The sequence below is a fragment of the Amblyomma maculatum genome, chromosome 11, assembly GCF_055883805.1.
Source record: "Amblyomma maculatum isolate TAMU_Amacu chromosome 11, ASM5588380v1, whole genome shotgun sequence".
Taxonomy (NCBI): domain Eukaryota; kingdom Metazoa; phylum Arthropoda; class Arachnida; order Ixodida; family Ixodidae; genus Amblyomma; species Amblyomma maculatum.
In genome coordinates, this window is record NC_139354.1 from 107,015,566 (window position 1) to 107,039,199 (window position 23,634).

Sequence of the window (23,634 nt, forward strand, 5' to 3'; positions counted from 1 at the left end):
GTATATGTCACGTGAGTGTTGAGATGCGGATGAGAGGGACTATACACAGAAGTAACTCCTCACTCTGCAGTATGTGATGCATCGGTAGATAATATGCCCCCTTCAGGCAGATGTGCGGATGATACAGACGGGGAAGCAGTGGGGCTATTGTCCGTGAGCTGGCAGTACGACCATGGAGGTAGTATCTTTAAATGATGTAGTTGTAAAGACTGTTTGCGAGCTGTTTTCCATCCGCTGATCAACGAGTTCAGTGAGCGTATTTAGCTGGGCGTACTCTTGAAGTACTGGTATGGGTGTTAGGCGGGGAAGATATGTTATTGAACGCATAGCCTCACGACTGATTGTCTCAAGGAAGTCCCACTGTCTGCGGGTGAGACGTTGAAACTGTGCCTGGTAGATTATACGCGGCTGGAGGACAGAGCGAACAAGCTGGCGGGACGTGTGAGCACGCGCCGCCAGAGCGCATAGCTATGCGACGAATCAGACCTAGAGTAGCGTGAGCGGTCTTGCGGATGGCTGTCAGCCACGGGGTGCCAGTCCCAGAGGAATGAAGAAGAAGACCAAGAATGCGAACGGTTTGTGCCTGAGGAATCGGGGATTACTATCATAAAATTTATAGTGGGAGCTTTCCGTAAGCCAGCTTTATTTCCAATGCGAATGAAACATGGTTTTGTACGCGAAAGAGTTAGACCAAAAGGAGGGAGGCGAAATGTCAATACATCCAGCGCATGCTGGAGGGCTGCCTGATGGACAGACGTATCTAGGTGACAGCACCATAAGGTTATATCATCGGCATACGCAAGCACGCGTATAGAAAGGATGGCCTCTAGGGCTCGAACAAGTGGAATGAAGGCCACCTTAAATAATGTAGGGGCGAGAACGGAGCCCTGGGGCACTCCTCTGTTTGAGGGGAAGTGACCAAAGGGCTTTCCATGGACACGCACACTGAACGTTCTATTTGTTAGAAAGGCGTGAATGGCGAGGAGAAACCTGTGAGGGAGACCAAGAGTTTGTAGAGAGGCAAGAATGGCTGAGTGAAGGATGTTATCATATGCCTTTGTTATATCTGTAGCGATCACAGTTCTAACAAGATGACTGTGCGGAGAGTGGTGAAGCACGTCCGCAGCCAAAGTAGCAAGACCGTCCTCCGTTCCTATTTGCGGGCGGAAGCCAATTTGGGATTCTGGATAACAATCATGGGATTCCAACCACCACGATAAGCGAGTGGCGAGAATATTTTCGTAAAGCTTGCAGATTGTTGGCGTCAGGGAAATTGGACGAAGGGCCGAGAGAGATAATGGAGGATGACCTGACTTCGGTATTGAAACACCAATAGAATGCTTGAACTCGTCCGGCATGACACCAGAATGCCACACGTCATTGAATGCATCAAGCAGGTCCTGCAAAGCAGTCCCTTCCAAGTTGCGGAATAAGGAGTTAGGTATGCCGTCGTGCCCGGGAGCAGAGTTAGATTTGAGGCGTTCAATGGAGGCCAGCAGCTCTGCCATGGTTAGGTCAGAAGTAATCGCATCGGGCAGTTCTGTAACCGGTTAGCGAGGTGGAGAAGTCGAGGTGGAATCATAGTGGGGGAAAAGCTGCCTGGCCGCCTGTTTTGCAAATGTGTCCTCATCTACATTCATCGCAAGGCGAATGCTATCTGTGTAATGAGAAACTTGAGAAGAGCGCTCCATGGCGTGAAACACTCGCCAAAGTTGTCGATTACTCTGCTTGGAGGACAGGCGCTCACACCATGAAGCCCAACGTTGCCTTCCTAGACGCTTTTCATACCGCCTCGCACGTGCGGTAGCCTGGTGAAGAGCGGGGATAGCCGATGGGTCATCGGGGTTACGAGCAGCATAATGATCTGCCTGGCGACGCAGAGCCCAAAGATTCAGGAGGTGGATGTCCGGGTTTGGCTCGTCTTCATTTACAGTGGTGGTAATCGTGTGGGACGCAAGAACAGCAGAGAGAGTAGACAATGCTGATGATGTGGTGAAATCAGATAAGCGATTGTCTGCGCGTACAGAGTCCCATGCTGTTATTCGTACGCTACGGCGTATTTTACGTATCCGCGAAGGAGTGAGAGAGATAAAGATAGGACTGTGATCACTACCCCAGGTATCTGGTTTAACAGCCCAACGAGGGCTACCAGGGCCTAACCACCAAGTCAAATCAGGTGAATAAGGCCCACCTTGTGGACGGGTATGCGGGTGGTTTAAAAGATGAAAAGAATTATCTGAAAAGCCGCCCTGGATGTGTGCACCCCTGGGAGTTCTGGCGCTATAAAGGGTGGACAGATTTTGAGACCACGCACTTCATGCGCGCGCCCATAAGCCTAGAACACTTTAGCCTTCAAACTCCCGATGTCGATGGGAGTGCAGAACCAGGTCTAAGGTACTACGTGATCACCGTAACTATCACTGAAAATGCACTCTGTCATCAGAACAACAGCGTAAGGTGCAAAGAATATCTGGCTCCGGACAGGCCTACACTGAAAACTGAACCTGGCAAATTTTAACCTTATCTAGTAAAGCTATATAAAGCTTAGCAGTGCCGTTAGATAAACTAGGAAGAATTAAGTGGGGTAACGTAAGATTATGTGAGGCTAATTACAAATCAAACTTATACTGTACAAACGGGCGGGCGTTTACCGTACTGTCATACTCTAGCGGAGAGACGAGAAGTAGGTGTAATTCCCTGTGAATGAGCGAGAGAGAGGGGGGGGGGGGGGGGGAATAAGCACATAATCGGTATATACATGAATTCTGCGACAATAACGATAGGGTGGAAATTATCATAATTAAGCTTATCCATTACTAAAAATTTATGTTCGTAGACACTTATGCACCTAAATTTACTCATGATGACCACCGATCGAAGGCTTCTATGAAGATGCATAACTGGAAAATAAAATTGAAGCAATCTTTAATCATATTGAAGGTAGCACAAAAAACGAGGACCAAGCAGTAGAAGGAGACAACACAACACTACTCCTTGGTCCTCGTTTTTTGCGCTACCTTCAATGTGAATAAGGTTCAACTCGTCCAACTTTCAATCTTAAAATGTAATCATCGGCGACTTCAGTGCAATGTATGCAAGGAGCAGGCTGGAGACCAGGCATTGGGTGAACATGGCACTGGCTTTGGAAATGATAGGGGAAAGTTATTATCAGAGTTCGTAGAACGCAATAATTTGCGAATAATACATATCCTTTTAAGAAACGTAAGAACAGTATATGGACATGAAGAAGCCGGAGTAACTGAAAATAATATCGTTCCCATATTGTGCCCTATGTACCGGATGTGAATATCATCGGAATGACTGATATGGAATGAATGATTATATTAGTGACGAAGTCCGTGAAGGAGTTAGCGGTAAGTGGAAGTAGAGGAATTTAGGATATCCCTGCAAGGCTGATATTCGTCATTAACTTGGGAAGATGTCCTTAAAGCCGGAGAAATGAACAATAATAAAAGTAACATTTGATGGTCGGACCATTGGGCAGGACATCGGTAATATATCTAAAGGAAATAAATATTTTATATTATAAGCTACAAAACGTGAAAGCCCCCAGCAGACAGGATTGAAATGGCCGTGCTACCAAAACTAACCAAAATCCGTAAAGAGCTCTACAGAAGGAACTATTATGGAGGGAGTCGAGTATATTCTATAGAACGGCGCTCTAAAGAAGTCAAGAGGACACTAGGCATAGACAAAAGCTATAACTTAGGACTCAAAGAGAAGACAGGCACTCTAATTACCACACTGAACAAGATGGTTAATGAAACCGAGGAGTTCTGCACTGATCAATGCAGTCGCCGTAATTGCCGGAATGATGATTAGAGTGGCAGTAGTGCACAGCAATCAGACGTTCCGCCTGTAAGAAAGAAGAAATCCAATACAACAATAAAAACAATGCGAAAGGGGGTTGCAGGTGAGGAGGATCTGGTAGCCGCAGGTTGATTGCAAGACGGCGGTGAGATTGTGCTAGAAAAATTGGCAGCATTGTGTACAAAATGCCCTTTGGTAATCTCGGAACGCTGGTGTTTTGTCCGTAAGAAGCAGAATGTCAAGGGCTTGAAATTACAGTCAAATCAGCTTACTATATGGTACGTACAAGGTATTAACTAAGGAAATTGCTATTAAATAACGGTAACTTTAGACTTATCAATCAAAAGAATCAGGCAGGCTTTCTTCAAGGCTGCTGTCATTACATCACATTAAAGCTCTCAGCGAGGTGGTGGAAAAATTCTCAGAATATAACCAGCCCCTATAGATAGAATTCATTGATTACGAGAAAGCTTTTGGCTCCGATCTTAGCCATCATGCAGGCATTGTGAAATCAGGATGTAGATGAGTTTAGTATGAGTCTAGTATGGGCAACAACAACTAAAACAAATATGAACAAGCTTCCTGTCTTGCAAAGAACAATTATTCGTCTCATCGTAAACTTAAGAACCAACATCAAATGTTCAACCCATAACAACATCACTTAATACGATCCGCGTGGGTAATATTTATGAATATCGCTTGTTACAATTAACTTATTTCGGTTCGGCAGGTATGGGTAATTTCTTGGTAAAACTTGCATCTCTTGAACACCGCACTGCAATAGTAAACACTAGATGCACTGACGCGTGATCTCTACCACATTTCAGAACAGACTACAAATTACAATGTTTGGCTCTTAATTTCCCGTTTTTCTTAACAAATATAAAGACACTGTTGGTTTTAGTCCTAACCAGTTGAGAAACTACTTCGTGCAAATATAATCCATCCATAAATGTGTTCTTATTTTAATATTATACTCGCCTTCGAACTTTCTGCCTTGTTGAGCTTTTTCATTGATTTTATTATTGATCAACTTTTTATTTTTTTTTTTTCATATCGTGCTGCAATGACGTATGCATTGTATAACACTTTTGGATGTCATAGTAGAATTATTAATGAACTTCTGGAATTTGCTGTTTGCTCCTGCTATGTTGTGTACGGGGTTCCTGGGCCTTTGTAAAGTTGTTTGTACAACTTTTAGTCCAGGTGACCATTCACTTGGTGGAAAATAAATTTGATTTGATTTGATATGATATGTGAAACTACTGGAAGGTATTTATAGTGACAGCACCGCAACCGTAGTATTGTCCTGAAAAAAAAATACAGTAATAAAATTCAAATAAAAAAGGACGTTAGGCAAGCAGACAATCTCTCCAGTACTCGTCAACGATTTTTTTAAAGCGCGTTCAGGCACCTGAACTGCAACAGTTACGTATAAGGGTTGATAGAGAGCACATCAGTAATCTTCGATTCGCTGATGAGATGGTCGGGTACGGGACAACGCCTTGCTAACTAATTCAAGAAACGAAATGCAACTGATAAGCGACGACCTAAACATGCAGAGCAGAAAGGTCGGTACAACATTAATACGCAGTAGATTGCTGGTGAACACTTCCGCAAAATAATAAATGCAGGTTCATTAACACGTGTTCAGTCTCAGGAACAAAGAAACGAGATTATTCGTCTAAACCATGCTGCTTCGGTTCCTTGATCATCAATCAGTGCTCACTAATCAATCAGTCAACCAATCACACTGCCAACCACCCCCAATCAATCAACCGACCTTACGTATATCATTCACACTCCATGGAAGGTGTCTGTCATCATTTCGGCATCTCTTCTGACTCTACATTGACTTGTGCGCAGTTAGACGATGAACTACAGAACGTGGAGACATCACCAGCCTTGGAGATGACGTATCAGCTCTGTAGTCCTGGTGATTGCCGCATCGCATGACGGCGCCACCCAAACGTTTGCCTTGGCACGGTTTTCCTTGAAAACTCTCTCTCAAACCGGCGTACGGCGATAGGTTTTTGCCTCAAAGAGAACAGTACGCCTCGCCTAAACGGACAAATTGGCATGGACATGGAATGTAACGGGAAAGCAAAATAACCTCGCCAAGATGACATACTGGATTCCAAGCGAAGGAAAGTAGGGGCGGCAGAAGGTTAGAAGGATGATATTAGGAAGTTTGAGGTGATTCAGTGGACGCAGCAGGATCGAGAGCGTGTTGATTGCAGGATTAAGGGAGCGATATTTACCTTGAATGTAGTCACCTGATGACGATATATCTGATTTTTAGAAGGGCTCAAAATGTTTAACACAAAGTAAGTGGCTTTAGATTTGTTTCAGCCCTGGGGATAGATTTGGCGCTGCGGCGGACGTTAGGTAAGATGCAGAATAGTTCAGTTAGTCGGAATGTTCATTAAAAAATTAAATAACCAATTTAATTTTTATTTTAGAGGTTCGGTTGCATCTGCAGAATTGTAACTCGCTTTAAAAGTTTTTATTTTATTTATTGAATACTTGCATCGCCTTCATCGCTATAACAGCAGGGGAAACACTAAAATGCTTGTCGGTACAATGAGCAGTATAGTCGAGTAAAAAATAAATAAAGTTGCAGCGCGCATTACGACTCCCACAGAGGCCACCCTGATAGGTGAGCTCACTTCGTAACACAGCGCCAGTGGGCGCGTCAGGCGTAGATCACTCGGCCGTTACGCGCTTTGAGTCTGGATTGGCAGCAAAATGGCTGCGCGCATTGTATAACGATGCGGCGGCTATCGGCGAGACCGCGAAACTGACAACAGAGCGCCGTGCGCCCGTCTGGCTCTCAGGTGATGGCAGTACAGTTCTCTGGTTGGAGCAATTCACGACAGACGCGTTCTGTTATTGTGTGAAGCCACCTATCAGGGTCACATTTACGTGCTCTATAGCGCACGCTCAACGAGTAAAACCTGACAGACAAAAATGGAGGTGCAAAATGGAAGGTGCGATGCTTCCTGCCAATTGCTTATAACGCGGGATTCCTGTCTTCAATACTAAAAAGCGAGCTAGCTGGCTCCTTCCTTTCTTGTTTCTTTGTTCCTTGCAGCCTCCTTCATTTCCTTCTTTCATTTCCTGTTCTTTCTTCTTTTTTCATTCTTAATTTCTGCCTTTCTTCCATCTTTCCGTCGATCTCCTTGCTTTCGTCTTTTCATTTCCTTCACTCTTATTTCTTTTAGTCTTGTTTCGGACTTTTTTGTTTGCATATTTGCATCCGTGTTTTTTTGTTTTCTTTTCTCTTTCTTGACTTCCTTCTCTCTTTATTTATCTCCTTCCTTCCTTCCTTCCTTCCTTCCTTCCTTCCTTCCTTCCTTCCTTCCTTCCTTCCTTCCTTCCTTCCTTCCTTCCTTCCTTCCTTCCTTCCTTCCTTCCTTCCTTCCTTCCTTCCTTCCTTCCTTCCTTCCTTCCTTCCTTCCTTCCTTCCTTCCTTCCTTCCTTCCTTCCTTCCTTCCTTCCTTCCTTCCTTCCTTCCTTCCTTCCTTCCTTCCTTCCTTCCTTCCTTCCTTCCTTCCTTCCTTCCTTCCTTCCTTCCTTCCTTCCTTCCTTCCTTCCTTCCTTCCTTCCTTCCTTCCTTCCTTCCTTCCTTCCTTCCTTCCTTCCTTCCTTCCTTCCTTCCTTCCTTCCTTCCTTCCTTCCTTCCTTCCTTCCTTCCTTCCTTCCTTCCTTCCTTCCTTCCTTCCTTCCTTCCTTCCTTCCTTCCTTCCTTCCTTCCTTCCTTCCTTCCTTCCTTCCTTCCTTCCTTCCTTCCTTCCTTCCTTCCTTCCTTCCTTCCTTCCTTCCTTCCTTCCTTCCTTCCTTCCTTCCTTCCTTCCTTCCTTCCTTCCTTCCTTCCTTCCTTCCTTCCTTCCTTCCTTCCTTCCTTCCTTCCTTCGTCTTTCCGTACATAATAACTAGTCCTCTTTCCTTTCTTCCTTTTACCCTCTTTCTTCTCGCTTAGAGCGCTTCCACTTGTCGTCACACCACACAGTTTTACCCCTTATCAACCGCGGCAGGTGGCATGCTAAGCACAATAACACCGGGGGTCACATTACCTTCCTGATTCTGCCTCTAATTCGAGCGCATTAATAAAATTGTAGAGCGGGTGAGACGCGTACCAGGCATGGTGCAGGTTCCGTGTTGGTTATGTAGGTTCTAGTTTGTGTAAGCTATAGTGTACAATACTTTGCGTGAACAAAATTATTGCACTTCGAGTGACTGCTTGTGGTTTCTATTCCCAAGTAAAAATATTTCAGAGCTGCACACAAGTCTTCTTACATGCGGAAATGCGAAAACATTGCGTGTTCCGTACCTAGTTCCGTTGTGAGCTCGTTTTGCGTTTCGTTGCTTTTCTGACGTCTGCAACCTTACTTTTACGTTACCTAATTTATTATTTTAGCTTTTTTTCATTCTTTCTTTAAGGTATATTATTATTTCTCTCAAGAACTAATTTTCCGTTCTTGATTATATATTTTATTCCTTTTTAAAATTTTATTGTTTCTTTAGATTGGCTCTTCTTTGTTATTTTTATCTGTATTTTATTTACAGCCGCTGTCATCGTTTTTTTTTTTATCGCTCTCAGGCGTGCTTACCCTGGAGAAGCAAAATTATGTACTCGCTTTCAGGAAGGCAGCATAGAGTTGTGGTTAGCGTTCTCTGCTAGCAAAGGAAAGGACGGTGGTTCGAGTCTTGACCTGGACATTGTTCACTTACTTTCTTCTTATAGTCGTTATGTACACATCTCGTGATCATTCATTCTGTCCAAGCCACCCATGAGCTATGAAATGCTTTCTCATTAATATTCGAAATGCTTTCTCAGGTTCGTGCAATCAATTCCCAAGCTTTTAATGCAATACCTCGTCATCGAGACGTGCAGGTGTGCACTTTTCTTTCTTCCCGCGGACAAAAACCGCATGAAACTGTCTAGACAACATCACTGCTTCATAGCCTTCACTGAAAATATTTATACAGTTTACCGAGATAGCACTGCTATCAACTACCAAAAACTGATTTTTCTATCGCGTCTTCTATTATTCTGCCTTTCATTTTGTTTGTAGGAGATTGTGGCGATAGCGTCCTTATTTGCTCCGACTGTATGCCTGATTGTATTCAAATCCTGTGTATCAACCCACTTTTTAACAACCCCTATTAGGACTGAAAGTATCTTCAAATACACTGTAAAAAAAAATTGGTCAAAATGACGGAAAATTCTTGGCAGCTCTATTTCCAAGCATTATCCGTCATTTCAACTTATGGTGCTTTTAGTCATTTTGATGTTTACTTGTCAAACTGGAATACATTTAAACCGTCAATATGACAATTGACCATCATTTCTAAATGACTGTGCATTTCTTCATTTCGATATAATGTACTTAAGTTGTAAATATGACAATTGATCGTCATTCTCAAATGACGGTTCATTTCATTATTTGGTATAATACACTTATGCCGTCAGTATGATGGCTGGCTGTCATTCCCACATGGTGGTGTTGTTAATCATTTTGACGTACTGCTTGTGAACCAGGAATACAACGGAGTCATCAATGTGCCATTATACAATGTGCCGTCATATTGACGGTTGCTGTGTCAGTTTGAAATACATTTAAAGCGTCAATATGACAACTTGACATGTTTTCACTTCACGGTCCAATGACATTAAGCACTTTTTTGTACAGTACAGCATCAGTTCAACATTTTTTATCGTTCAACATAAAGCATATTTAAGCCATCAATATAAACCTATAAGAATCCATCAATATCATTTCAGCTATTTGAATCTAAAACACATTTATTTAGAATTTCCTAAAGCCTCGGTTGTAAGAAGCTGAGCAAAATTTAAGTTAAACTTTGTGCCGCTCTGAAATCGAGCCTCAAGAGCAAAGTTCAACTGCTTCTCTTTGTCATTTGGATCTGTTCTTTTTTATTTTGAATCAAGGACTTCCACTGCTGCTGCTGTCAAGCTGCAGACTGACTCGCAGAATATCTTTAAAGAAGACACAAAAATTAGCGCTTTCAAAACAACCTTTATTGTTATAAATGCGCGAAAATGTAATGTAAAAATACACTTTGAACTTGCAGCTTGCTGCTAGCAGATTCTTCCCAAAATCATACATGGTGTATCTAGAAAACAGAATATGACGTATACTCATATTAGATACATGATCATATTAAGGGTATTTAAATAAAACAATATGGGGCCATAAGAAAAGCATCCAACATATGCTGAAACTAACTTCGGATATAAAAAATACAAACATTCAACACGTAGGCAACTTCTGTTACCATCATTGCATTCCAGTAATTTCTATAAAATGAGACAACAGAAATCTGTCCAATTCGTATTTATGAACTTTGAGTCATTTTGTCCAGCCTCTTCCCTGATTCTGCGAGAGATTGTGATTTTGTCAAGCTAGCCCGACATTCCAGTTTCCAAGTCCACTTATCCCAGCTGTTATTTCCCAAAGCCTTAGAAAATAAACAATTTGAACAGAGATGAACCACAAAAATTGAGATGACAGTCAAATTCTTTATAGTACCGTAGTTCAGGTAAACATTTTACGCTGTCGGAAGGAATGGCTTCATTTTCTCACTTCATTACCATTTCATCTCTAAGCCATTGAGATTATATTCATGCAATTACTTTTATGTTTCCCATGTGAAGGCAACTATATTGGTCACTTTTTTTCCTTTGCCTGATTCTTTCAGTTAAAGAACAGAAACGCTTAAAATTACTCGAGGTCAAACTTTCACTTATGGGGCACTTCATATGCTGCAATTTAGGCACAGTCTTAGTTGAATGCATCAGTACCATCTCACTCAACTGGCCAGCTCCGAGAAACAAAATTGTCCCTCCCGCAAGGCACATTTGCAACCGCCACAAGACCGACAACAAACTTTTCAGATTCACTAGGGCTGCAGGAAGGTTAGAAAAATCAAATTTTGTACAAAGCATGAATAAACTTCCAATTGCCAACATGGTGGAGCAAGAGATTCGCAGTTTTGTTTCCGTTCTGATGCTTGACTGTCTCAGCACATTGTTTACATAGACGACAAGCAGTAATCGATGACAATGGCTGTAGTGGTTCTGCAAGCCTAGGGCAAACATGGGCTTAGACGAAGTTTAGACTCAAATTAAACCTGCCACTGTGAGTTTACTCAAGGGTAGATGCTTGGGCTTGTTGGTTCATGGTATAAAAGGAAAGAAGCATAGCAGAAAAAGAGATGGACACACAGTCAAGACACACAGTGCGAACTTCCAACAAATGTTTATTTTAGTAAAGAAAGGTTTTTATACCTTCATATTACAGTGGGCCATCAGGCATGCACTAGCAAAGTATTTCTGTCTGACAGATACACAAGTTCCCTCGACAAAGTGCGACCAAAGGGCTGCTTGCATAATTGTCTTTGAAAAGGGACAATCACTGGGCTTCAATTAATTTACGTGTTAACCTGTTTTTATGCACTTTTAAAACCACAGGCTTTCTGAGATGGTAAATGCATTCACACACATGGCAGTGAGTCGACAAACTTTTCCCGCACATGCTCTTCTACATCCAGCCCATGGTCCCGATGCTTATCATTCAGGCATCTGCCCATTTCTCCTGCATATTGTTTGCCACATGGGAGAGGAATTTGGTAGGGAACATTCTCGGAGCAATAAACAAAATTTTCCCCAAGCTTCCTTGTGCAGCAGCCAACCGGCTTATTGAGCTCTGAAAAAGTTTTTGTGCACAGACGACTCAACTTGTTAGGAGCCGAAAAACCCGCTTTGCTGCTAGATCACTGCGCTATTTTCTTTTGAGCCCAGCAACACAGTGGCAGAGTTCTATTTTTCGGCTCCTTATAAGTTGAGTCATCTGTGCACGAAAACGTTTTCAAAACTCAATAAGGCAGTTAGCTGCACAATGAGGCTTGAAGAAAAATCCATTTATTGCACTGAAAATGTTGTCTATCCAACTTATGTCTCCTATGGGCTGTGGCAGACAATATGTAGCACAAGTGGGCAGATGCTTGAGTGATAAGCTTTGGGACCATGGGCTGGGCATTAAGAGCATGTGCGGGAAAGGTTTATCGACCCAATTCCATGTGTGTGAATGCATTCCCCATCTCAGAAAACGTGTGATTTTAAAAGTGCATAAAAACAGGTTAGTACGTGAAATAATTGAAGCCCAGTGGATCGTCCCTTTCGAAAGAAAATTATGCAAGCAACCCATCGGTCGCACTGTTGTCAAGGGAACTTGTGTATCTGTCAGATACGCTTTGCTAGTGCATGCCTGATGGTCCACTGTGATATGAAGGTATAATAACATTTCTTTACTAAAATAAACATTTGTTGCACTGCATGTCTCTCCTACTTGTGTCCATGTCTTTTTGCGCTTCATATTTTTTCTTTGAGCTCACTGAACGACCACATTTTGTGGGACACTTCCCTGCATAGTCTTGTAGCTCATGTGGCTAACCACTTTCAAAACATGGCAGTTATAGCTGTGAAAAGCCACCACTGCTACTGCGTTGCACTGCAGAAATGTGTGCGAAGGCACTCACAATTCTGAATTATGTCTTGAACATTTCTAAGAATGTGTGCAAAAGCAGAACACTAGATTAAATAGAAAAAAATGGTCCTTGGCGCATGGTTTTGAATAATATTCAGAGCGTTCATTAGGTGAAAGTACTGTGATGCTGTATGTTCTTGGCAGTTCTTGTCAGTTTCATAGGGTTATTCAACGATTCTAAGCATTTACCTCATCTCTTAATGATGAATTGATCAAGATTGTTGTGTTTGCGAAAAAAGCAAGCACATGTGAGCTCTGCGAACTCTGAGCAGTGCAAGCTTTGGCAGTGGACGATATCTCAGAACAGTAAGAACTTGCAGCCATTCGTATGCACTGAATGAACCCACTGATGATAATAGACTTGCTTTTATTAGGCTCCTTTCTGGATTAAATTTTCTGTCTGATCACATTTTCGGCCCCCTTGAATTCTGAATTATTGACTTTCCACTCTGCATATTATATAGTGGTTCGACTCTTTGCAGCAGCATTGCGGCGAATATAAAGGTTTGAAAAACTTAGAACATTGGTTCTATGACTACTGCTGTGGTTCCATGAAAATGTCGAAATAATCGAGAGTCGGAAAACTCACAGGTCAGAAATTTCGCCTTTGACTGCTACATAGTTGGTCGTTTTGCACATTGCCTGCTTCAAATCTCAGCAACTACAGATATTCAAATTTTTGGAGCTGCAAGAAATAATCACAGTAAAGGGTTTTTTGCCATTTACTTTAACTACCACAGCAACTACCAGCTGCCGCCGAATATTTCCTCGCCTCATTCTCAGACGAATTTATAATACAAATGAATTCTATCTTAATGCACTACACAATTTGCAACTTAGCCTTTCATGTCTAATGGTGCATCAATCAAGTCACACTGAACAACACTTTCTTTAAAAAGCCTTTCATGTAGGAATGAGGTTCCTTGAACTAAGAGGAGTGAAGGAAATCCTAATGCATTGTGTAGATGTGCATTAACTCTAGACACTGCTATAAGCTATCACAGTAGCACAAGCCACATAACAGTGACAGTGATCAATTCAAAGGCCAACTCACCAGTGTAAAAACACCCGTAGCAGGCTCAACGACCTCGGTGAAATACCGCTGGCTGGCCCTTTTCCTCGGCCCTTGAAAAGGTTTATTTTTCCAAAGTACCTGTAAAATATGAATAGTAAAATAAATTATATTGATTTGGTGAGCGACGCTGCTAACAATCAGAAACAAGAAAGTAAAGATATGCAGGGAGTAGTTCCAGCATATACTCAATAATTTGTCTAAAAATGGCAAGGCCAGTGATGGTATGAAGTAGCACTGAACGAGGATAAAGAGGGCACGCCTCAGTTCGCAAGTCGAGCCAATGTTTCGATAAGTAGACTTGTCTTCGTCTGGCATGACATGGAAATATTACATGGGAATGAATTTTGAGTATGTCAAGAAAAATTTTCCGTGCCTCCTCTTTTCTAATTACTTTGCTTCGTTAGTGTCGCAAAAATGAAATAATTGTTAAACCTAGCTTGACATTATTTTGCAGTTATATCATGGGCACATCTTCCATATATTCTTATAAACTGAGGCAAATCCCCATAATATTTTTTTTTCACCTTTCCCACGACTTTTTAGTAGCCTGTATCTATGCATAATCGAATATTAAACACTATAATGCTCAACAAAAATATTGATTTATTTATACCACGCATTACTTTTGATTAGGATAGCACGTTACCTCAAATATCTCCATCACCGGCCTTTGTAGAACGAGAGGAAGAAGATGGTTTACACGGTATGATGGAGCACTGAACATGGGTAAAGGGCGACAAGTGGACTTGTCTTCGTCTGGTCTTAGACGAAGACAAGTTCACTTTTCGAAATGTTGGCTCTACCTGCGAACTAAGTTCTGCCCCCTTTACCCTTGTTCTTAGATGAAGACAAGTCCACTTGTGGAAACGTTGGCTCTACCAGCGAACTGAGGCGTACCCCCTTTACCCTTGTTCAGTTATCCATCATACCGTCTAAACCCTCTTCTTTCTCTCGTTCTACCAAGGCCAGTGATGGAGATATTTGAGGTAACATGTGCTATCCTAAACAAAAGTAATGCGTGGTATAAATAAATCAATATTTTTGTTGAGCAGCATAGTGTTTAATGTTTGATTACGCATAGATACAGGCTACTAAAAAATCGTGGGAAAGGTGAAAAAAAATTATGGAAATTTGCTTCAGTTTATAACAATATATGGAAGATGTGCCCATGATATACCTGCAAAATAATGGCAAGCTAGGTTTAACAATTATTTCATTTTTGCAACACTAACGAAGCAAGAGTAATTAGAAAGGAGGGGGCAAGGAAAATCATTCTTGACATACTCAAAATTCAATTCTATGTCATATATAATGTGACTCATATATTTTGGCATATAGTTGTCTAGAATGCCTTGAATGTTTATAGTGCATAATCTTCTTTGAGGCTGAGTATGCTGAAGTGGTGAAGAGAAACATGTTTGGGACGTCCTGATGGCAGAATGCATGTTCCCACTCTTAATATGCTCAACTATACAGAATCATTTCCTACTATACATGCTTCAAGAGGAAAAGAGGGTAATCTTCAATAGTAGTAGGTTGCAGTTAGGGCAAAAGACTTAACTTACTTCGAGATGCAGCTAAATAAATCGAAGCAGCCTCGACATATGACGATGAGCGACAGCAATGAAACAACATTTTCACATTATTACCGTGAAAGCCTTAAATATCAGCCCAAAACACAGGACGCGAACTCAAACCCTTCAGGTAGTTACATGGACATCACCTAGAGTTCAGTAAAGGAGGCTATTAGATCTCATTAACAAATTGGTTGCTTCCTATTCAACAAAGTAAATAGAATGTACTGTCATGCTCAATACGAGTTGCAACGCATCACGAGTGAATCAATTCTGGCATCCATGCAACAATAAATTAGTGACCATTTAGGGAGAGCATGCACCTTGTAAAAATAATAAATGAACTCTGTTATCCATTTCTTAAACTGAATGAATAAATTGTGAGCAAGGCTATAGTCAGTGTGTGCCAAGAACATAGCTCCTACTGCATCTTGTGCGTTGTAGTGCATATTAAGTGCGACAGTACATTTTCAGAAATTTTTACGCAAGTCAGAAATGTATTGAGCACATGATGTAAAATGCATTACTAATATGCATGATATTTACTAGTGTAAATTATTTAAGACTGCCATATTGCCATGCTAAATACCTGCTAAGTAATTTTTTTACGCATGATAGTCAGGCACAACTAAAGAATGAACCAGCAGTTGCTCTACAAGTCCCTTCAGCAATTGCCATCAAACAGTTTCATGATGGCATGGTTGATCCAAGTGCAGAGTGTTTATTCACCTTTCCTAGTCATCAAAATAAAAAATATCAATTGTACAAGTTGTTCTATGGAACCCAATATATAAAAAGCCTCAGCAATGATTAAATTGCTCAAAAACTAGAGATGAAATTCTATTTATTTCCTAGCAACTAAAGGGCTTTATCCTTATAGTAACACTTATGTCTTAAATATGTAACCAGTACAGAAATTACAACACCTGATGAAAAGATTTTTTTCCATCATTTGAAACTCATTTACCTCTGCAAAAACACCATAGTAAGAGGGCGCCAGGTGGATAGGAGATATTGAACACGAAGAACGCTCCAAGTAGTAGTGCCATTGCTTTCTCCATGCTTGCAATGCTAAAGCACTCTTCTTCATCTACTGCCAGCACAACTCGTCCCCCATGTCTGAGCCTGCATGTGAAAACCACATTACTTCACATAAAACTTCATCATGGGTACACAAAACAATTATGATTTGCAACATACTTTGCATAAGTACACAGACAAATATGAAATGAATCTCAAGAATAATAACATACAGGACTATTGTTTCTATATTAATATAAACTGTCCAATTGTAAGATGAGCAAAAACTCTCAGCATGGTTCAACCCGCCTTTCTTGATTTAGAAGAAGTTTTTCTAGCAGGAGCACTGCCTCTACAAAATGTGGCTATCTATTAACAAGAAAATATAATAATATATGTACACAAAATAGACGCGCATGATAGCCTTAGTTGCTTATGCGCCATAAAACCCAACACAACACAAAATAGACTCGATTGGAAAATGACTACTGACAGACCATAAGGATTACAGCTACAACTTTGCCCATCTAATTAAAAAAAAATGTTAACAATATCTTCTAATTCTAGAAACAAAATTATTTAAAAGTAATAGCACTGCGAACTCATACTATATTTGACTTTGTTTTGGCTCAAGAGAAGATGCCCCTGCGGCCGAAGAAAGACAAAATCTTGTTATCAAACACCTTTCTCTGCGCATGCGACCATGGTGGCGGGGCTGCCACGCAGACGGCTCTCTGGGCAAAACGCAGCAGCGGGCTGCTCTACTGTGATGTTGACTGGAGTCGTGTAACGATTGGCACGCGGTTTTTTCCGCGCGTACGTTCGCCTACTTAAGTACAGAGAAGAGCTGGCTGAGGCTTTCAGCGAACATCGTCCCAGCAAAAAGCAAAAAGAGACAGAAGGTATTGTTATCAAACACCTTTCTCTGCGGACTGCAGGTGGTCACGCGGTAGACGAAAGACAAGCTGGGGCACCATGGCCGCACTGTGGCCCGCAGCGACGAGTTATATGATAGCTCCCAAGAGCAGCGCCGAAGGACGCAGGTGTTCAGGCGGGCGCTAGGTCCCGCCGCTTGAGCAAATCGACTATGAGCGCCAGCAAGACGCCATCTTCCAAATTTTCCGCGCACGCCACATACCCTGCCCTGGCGGCTAGGCGTCAAAGAGAGATAAAACGATCTTCAAACAGACGGCAGCTCTCCAGGCATCGGATGTTAATTCTTTCAATGTCTGCGGTCACCAAAAGTAGCAAAACACTCAAAATTGATCCGTGCATTTTGATATAAAGAAAACAGAACATAAAAAAAACAGCCAGCGTTGTCTTGTGCTTTTAATAGGCGAATGCACACGTTGAAGATATGAGCCTCGTGACATCACTACGGTCAGCACCACAATATTTCAACCCGCTGCTGGGTTTCGTGTTTTTGAACACACGAGAGCCCTCTCTGACTGCTGCTCTTCAATCACCGAGAACAACGTACCATTTAACCTGTGCACCTGTATCACGCCCAACGTGCGGTCCATGCGCGCTTTAAAAATTACTTGCACAATGCACCGTGAGCACCCTGGCCGTGAGCCGCACCATTATCACATATATTCAACAACCCCATCTCCACAGCAACTCCTTCCTAATCACCTCTTATACGTAACCTTTCAATTTGTGGCGTTAAGCCGCACAAACCAAACCATGGACACACTTTGCACAAATACCCGTGAAAAATTCACGTTCTCTATACAAATATATCGCGCCTACAACTTTCCCTTAACGAATGCTAGCGGACAGCCTTCTGTCATTATGTGGAGCACAATACGAGCGCACGCCGGTTGCCTTCAGATGCATGTTTCGCATAAGCTCGGCGCACGCGCTTGTATCCTAGACCACAAGCTCCACAAAGTCTTCAAGTAAATAAAAAAACACGCAGTACACTTACCGTAATCAGGCGGACTTGGTCGGAGACTGCAGCTTCGTGTGCGGGGCTGACTCCGAACCACGCCGTCCTTTTGCTAAGTGCAATACAAAATGGCGCAACACACACAAAGGAAGAAGGAACACGAGAAGCCGACGAAAACGGTGCAGGAGACGTCGACCTCGCACGCAGTCAACGCAGCGGCAGGCTGGGACTCGCCCGACGCCGAACAAAACATTGCGATAGGCCAAATGCGGATCACGGGTTGTGTGACGTAACCCAAACGGCGGCGAACGATCTGCGCGCATTGTGTTTGTTTTTTAGGACTCCTGGTCCCTTCGCTCTCTCCCGCTATTTGACTCCTCGGCGGCAGTTTATTCTGTTGGCGTCAGCGCTCCATCAAAACTGAGTAGAGGGAGGCCGTCAAAGTGACGAATATTTTTTACAGTGTAGATAAATAAATATTGGTATTTGTGGGCTGCCAGTTTACCATTTTGTTTCTGGTTACACTTTGTTCTGGTTTGCTCATTTAAATATAGCATAATCTCAAACATAAACTACTGCTTGCCGCGTAGTTCGGCCCTGCTGTAAGCAGCCTGAAACTCCTGTCTAGCTTATCTAACTGAGGTGAAAGTTTGAGAAACTTTTTTATTTTGTGCCCTTCAATCTTTCTGTTGTTTAGTGTTTCCTAACATATACACAAGATAGAAACATCAACCTAATCAATCGGTAACCGCGTAGCGTTGGTTCTCCAGCCATAGGCTTCGAAGCAGTTGTCTATACACATCATCGGGTCGTTGTAATTTGTCTATTCCTTAGTCACGCTCTTAAAACGCTGTGAAAAGATCCGCGTGGAACAATTTTTAACTTCGCATAAAACAAAGCTTAACCTTAAACACTATTTTTCTTGACCATATCAGGCCACGAGCTGAGAAATTTGAGAAAGTAGCTCAAATTTATTAAAAAACAGAACATGCACGAACCACTCAGGCGTAAACTCAAAGCGCATTAGTCGTTTAAAGAGGCTCATTTGTCGTTTCGTGTCAGATTGCTACGTTACTTCACATGTACTTTTACTCGAGGGCTGTGTTTATCTGCCACCGCTGAAAAATTGCTGTTGTCTTCGAACTTATATCAGGGATCTCGCAGCATCTTACAAAGCTCTGCATTAATGCTCTGATCAGTGTAATTTACTGACGCATTCTTCCAAACGAGCACAAGCCGTTACTCCTCACCTGGCCAAGAGGAACGCTTTTTGTTGAGCAAAGCGTCATTCTTATCTCTACTACGGCGTTCCTATTGGTAGTCATTAAAGAACCCTAAAGGCAAATATCAAGCCAAGTAATATAAATAATTTATTCCCCGAAAACACTACCAGCGTTTTCTGCTGCGCGAAAAAGTGGCTGCATTACTGAGAACTTACTTCACAGAGGTATGCTCCGAAATCCTTCTACGGTCAAAGCAAACAGAAAAATCAAATGACTTCATTTCGATGCGGGAAGTGACAGGTGCCGCTTCCAAAGAGCAGTAAACTATTATGAAACCGGAACGGCGATGGGCGTGGCTTCGGTATGCGTTACCCTCCACATAAAGGAGATGTCCTGGGCTGTCCGCTGCAGAGCTGGCGTCCGCGTTTTGAGGCAGCACGCACGTGTGATAGAAATAGGCGCCGTGCATGCGAAAGGCGCTATGTGAAACTATCGAGCTCAGCGGCAGACTCGAGGAAACTGCTGATCGCGCTTATGCATGTATACAATCGTCGACGAAGACGCGATTGTGCGTCATATGTCGTGCGCTGTTGTGAAACATGTTCGAAAACTTACATCCAAAAGTGCGCGAGTAGCAGTCGTGCCCCATGTATTTTATGTTGACACACGTCTTATTGGAGAAATTGGACGCTTATTGCTCATAAAAAAACTGAGCTGTGGTAATTATCGTTTCACTAACTACGCAATGAATATGATAGCAGGCAACCTTTGCAACTGACCCTGCTGCAGTCGGTGCGCAGGCGAATTGCTTCTGGCGGCAAGGGGAAATAAATCAAGGCCTGCTCCATCCAAATAAAATCTACCGCAGTCCGGCTGTAGGTGTCCGCAGTCGCAGGGATGGCATGCGCAATCTCGGCGAACTTGCATCAGATGACTGAATATTTTTTGCCGTGTAAAAGTGGGCCTCCTGTAGCGAGTATAGACGATCTGCACTTAAAACATTTCCTTTGCAAACTAAACAAGCTACGACACTACATTCATGTTGCATGTATGCGATAATTTTCACCATATATGACAAATATTCGCTTTTCCGCAGCACAAAAAAAAAAGAAGTGTTCATTCATTGTGAAACCCTCGATTAAGCGATAGCTGCTTGATGACTTGCATTTTCAGGTTCTATTTTTCAAAACCTTTTCAACGATTTATAACTTGAAGTTGTAGCGTTAAGTACAATTTTTAAGTGGAAACTTCACTACGCTTGGTAGAGTCGGCTTGGCCGGCTTGGTCATGGTGACGCTCGACTGAGTCTCTGCTCTCCTCGTCATGGTTTCTCCTGCGAATAAAACAGTTAGCCTTGTTTCTTCATGATTTATCTGGACTTTTGATGGTTTTGATCATTTACATAGCGTTCTTTGCCTGTCATATGTATGCTGTTCAAGTTGGCGGGAAGGACAGAAATAGAAATCCCGTCTTTAGCCAGGTTATATGAGTTGCATGGAGCAGTGGCGGTCTTTACTCAAGGTTACAAGGTTTCCGGTGGTTTTGATTTTCAACTCAACGGAGCTGCTGAAATTGCACCTCCTGTCGATTTGGTCATCACATTCGGTCTAGTGACTCCACACAACCTGCTAGCCAGTAACTTACAGGGCATGTCACCTGTTCACAATCACATGGCAGAGCCATGCTGGTGAGGGCGATCGTGCGGCCAGACAGACAAGGCACACACACACACACACACACACACACACACACACACACACACACACACACACACACACACACACACACACACACACACACACACACACACACACACACACACACACACACACACACACACACACACACACACACACACACACACACACACACACACACACACACACACACACACACACACACACACACACACACACACACACACACACACACACACACACACACACACACACACACACACACACACACACACACACACACACACACACACACACACACACACACACACACACACACACACACACACACACACACACACACACACACACACACACACACACACACACACACACACACACACACACACACACACACACACACACACACACACACACACACACACACACACACACACACACACACACACACACACACACACACACACACACACACACAGACAGACGACGGCTTCTGGATGCAATGGAAGCTCTAGGGCTAACGCACTGAAACAAAATACTTTTTTTCTGGAGTCCTCCTGCACGCCATCCTGATACCCTGAGTCGCTTGGGCACATTAAACCTCATCATTTATGTCACCATATCATACGATATCATACCATATACCATGAAATATCGAATTCCATACTATGCCAAACACAATATGTCATACCACGCCATACATTTCTCACCAAATCTAGACTCACTGTCCAACTCAGCTAACAAGGTCAGGCTATTGTCTCAAGCATACGCAATCTCGTAGCTGATGTATTGATTTTTTACATTTTTGTACATTTGTTCCAACGCGTAAAATGAGCATTACTAGCTGCTTCAGAATCTGTAATCGTAAACAATTTCGAAAAAACAACAGATACGTTAGGGAGGGTCTCGAGCTCACTTGAAGCCAAGTAAAGTTGTTGTGGTTGTTGTGGCAGTAGGAAGAAGTAAAAGAAAATGCACGGGCCTGCTACTGGCTCTGTAGCTGAGCCACCTACGCTGCCTCGTGCAGACAGAAGATAGGAAGTAGAGAAAAAAGAAAAAGAAGAGGGAGAGAAAGACGCGCGCCGCAGTCCACCACCTAAGCGGTGGCTGGTGCAGTCGCGGCCTACAAGATAAAATTTGGTGGCATGGCTAGCCCCCTCCGCAAGCGGCGTTGACATCATAAGGCCAGGAACAGCCACCCTTACTTACTTTTCTCACAACGTATCTTCATAGGCAAGGGGTGGAAGCGACGCCAGCTAATCGCAAGCTCAGATACCAAAGAACTTTGCAACTGAGAACGGCGCTTGTTAGCCCAGACCCATTAATGTCGCGATGTCAGTGCACGTTAAAGAACCTCAAGTGGTCGAAATTTCTGGAGTCCTCCACTACGGCGTCCCTCATAACCTGAGTTGCTTTGGAACGTTAAACCGCACAAACCAACCAAACAACCGTTAATGTCGAGTGCCGCGGTTTTACGGCATCGGAAAGACCGAGCATCACACACCCATTTCCCCTTCATAATGAGGGGCACATGGCCCAGAATATTCGCTTCACACTTGGCTGACACCTGCTGCAATTTCTCACATGTACGATCGGCACTTCTTAATCTGTAAAACAACAATAATAATAATAATAATAATAATAATAATAATAATAATAAGAAGAAGAAGAAGAAGAAGAAGAAGAAGAAGAAGAAGAAGAAGAAGAAGAAGAAGAAGAAGAAGAAGAAGAAGAAGAAGAAGAAGAAGAAGAAGAAGAAGAAGAAGAAGAAGAAGAAGAAGAAGAACAATAGGTAAGCAGAAAAGAAAGGCGCAGTATCTGTCACACTTCCTTTGTAGACACCTGAAGCATGCCGTAAGGAAAGGGAGGAACGTGGGAGTGAAAGTGGATAGAGAGAAAGAGGAGCCGTAGTGGAGGGCTACGGAGTAATTTCTACCACCTGGGGATCTTTAACGTGCGCTGACATCGCACATTACACGGACACTGTTGCGGTTCGGCAGTCACCTGTTGTTGCTGACTTACTAAAGACTCGATAATCAGGCTGGCTTTTCGTGACAAGCCGACTTTCAACGATAAGCGCGTAAAAATCGCGACCTTTGTGACCAATTCCCGGGTCTCCAGTTCCTTTTTGCGCCGCTCTGCGCTGACCGTTTCTGGTGATTATTTTATTAGCGTGTTACTAAATATTCTTCTAAATTAGTGTTGCTTGTTTTTCGTTATCGACCACTGCTCACACTGACATTTCACTAAAGCTCTTTCAAGTTTAGAATGGTCGCTCTAACATTGAATACGTTTCTGCACTGTGCAGACACCGACAGGCAGATGTAGCACAGAGTCAAATGCACTGTGGGCTCAGATGGCAATGCAGGCGAGCAAATGTTAGCAACAAATGTAAAAGGAAAGAAACAGCTTGGTGAAAAGTAGATTTCAGCAGCCTAGAATGAGCAGAGCCAAACATAAAGAATTTAATTACTTATGTGGGAAAGTAGAAAGGAAAAATGTAAAAATCTCCCTCTTCCTTTACTAATACAGAAGACCGAATCATGCAACTTTTTGTTCAGTTACGCTTTTTGTGGCCGAATTCTAAACCTGTAGCTCCCCATTTTCCCTGCTTAATTAAAGAAAGATGCAAAATAAGACTTGAAATCAAATTGTGACACGTAACGTAAAGCCAGATTTAAAAAACTAAAACCTCTGACGCAAATTGAACCGGATAGGTGACGTTGGCAGTGGTCTGAAGAAACTCAGGT

At 42.7% G+C, this 23,634-nt stretch overlaps 1 protein-coding gene and 1 long non-coding RNA gene across 2 annotated transcripts in view; one reads left to right on the forward strand and one right to left on the reverse strand.

The window, feature by feature from the left end:
- The window catches only part of LOC146174608 (uncharacterized), a 183,970-nt gene that overhangs the window by 99,897 nt on the left and 60,439 nt on the right, over window positions 1–23,634 (forward strand). The gene's annotated exons all lie outside the window — the stretch shown is intronic.
- LOC146174610 (uncharacterized) lies at window positions 12,933–18,184 on the reverse strand. Its single transcript, XR_014702290.1, has 3 exons — window positions 18,004–18,184; window positions 16,021–16,178; window positions 12,933–13,557 (listed from the first exon to the last, which is right to left on the reverse strand). It is a non-coding gene; the product is annotated as an uncharacterized LOC146174610 (long non-coding RNA).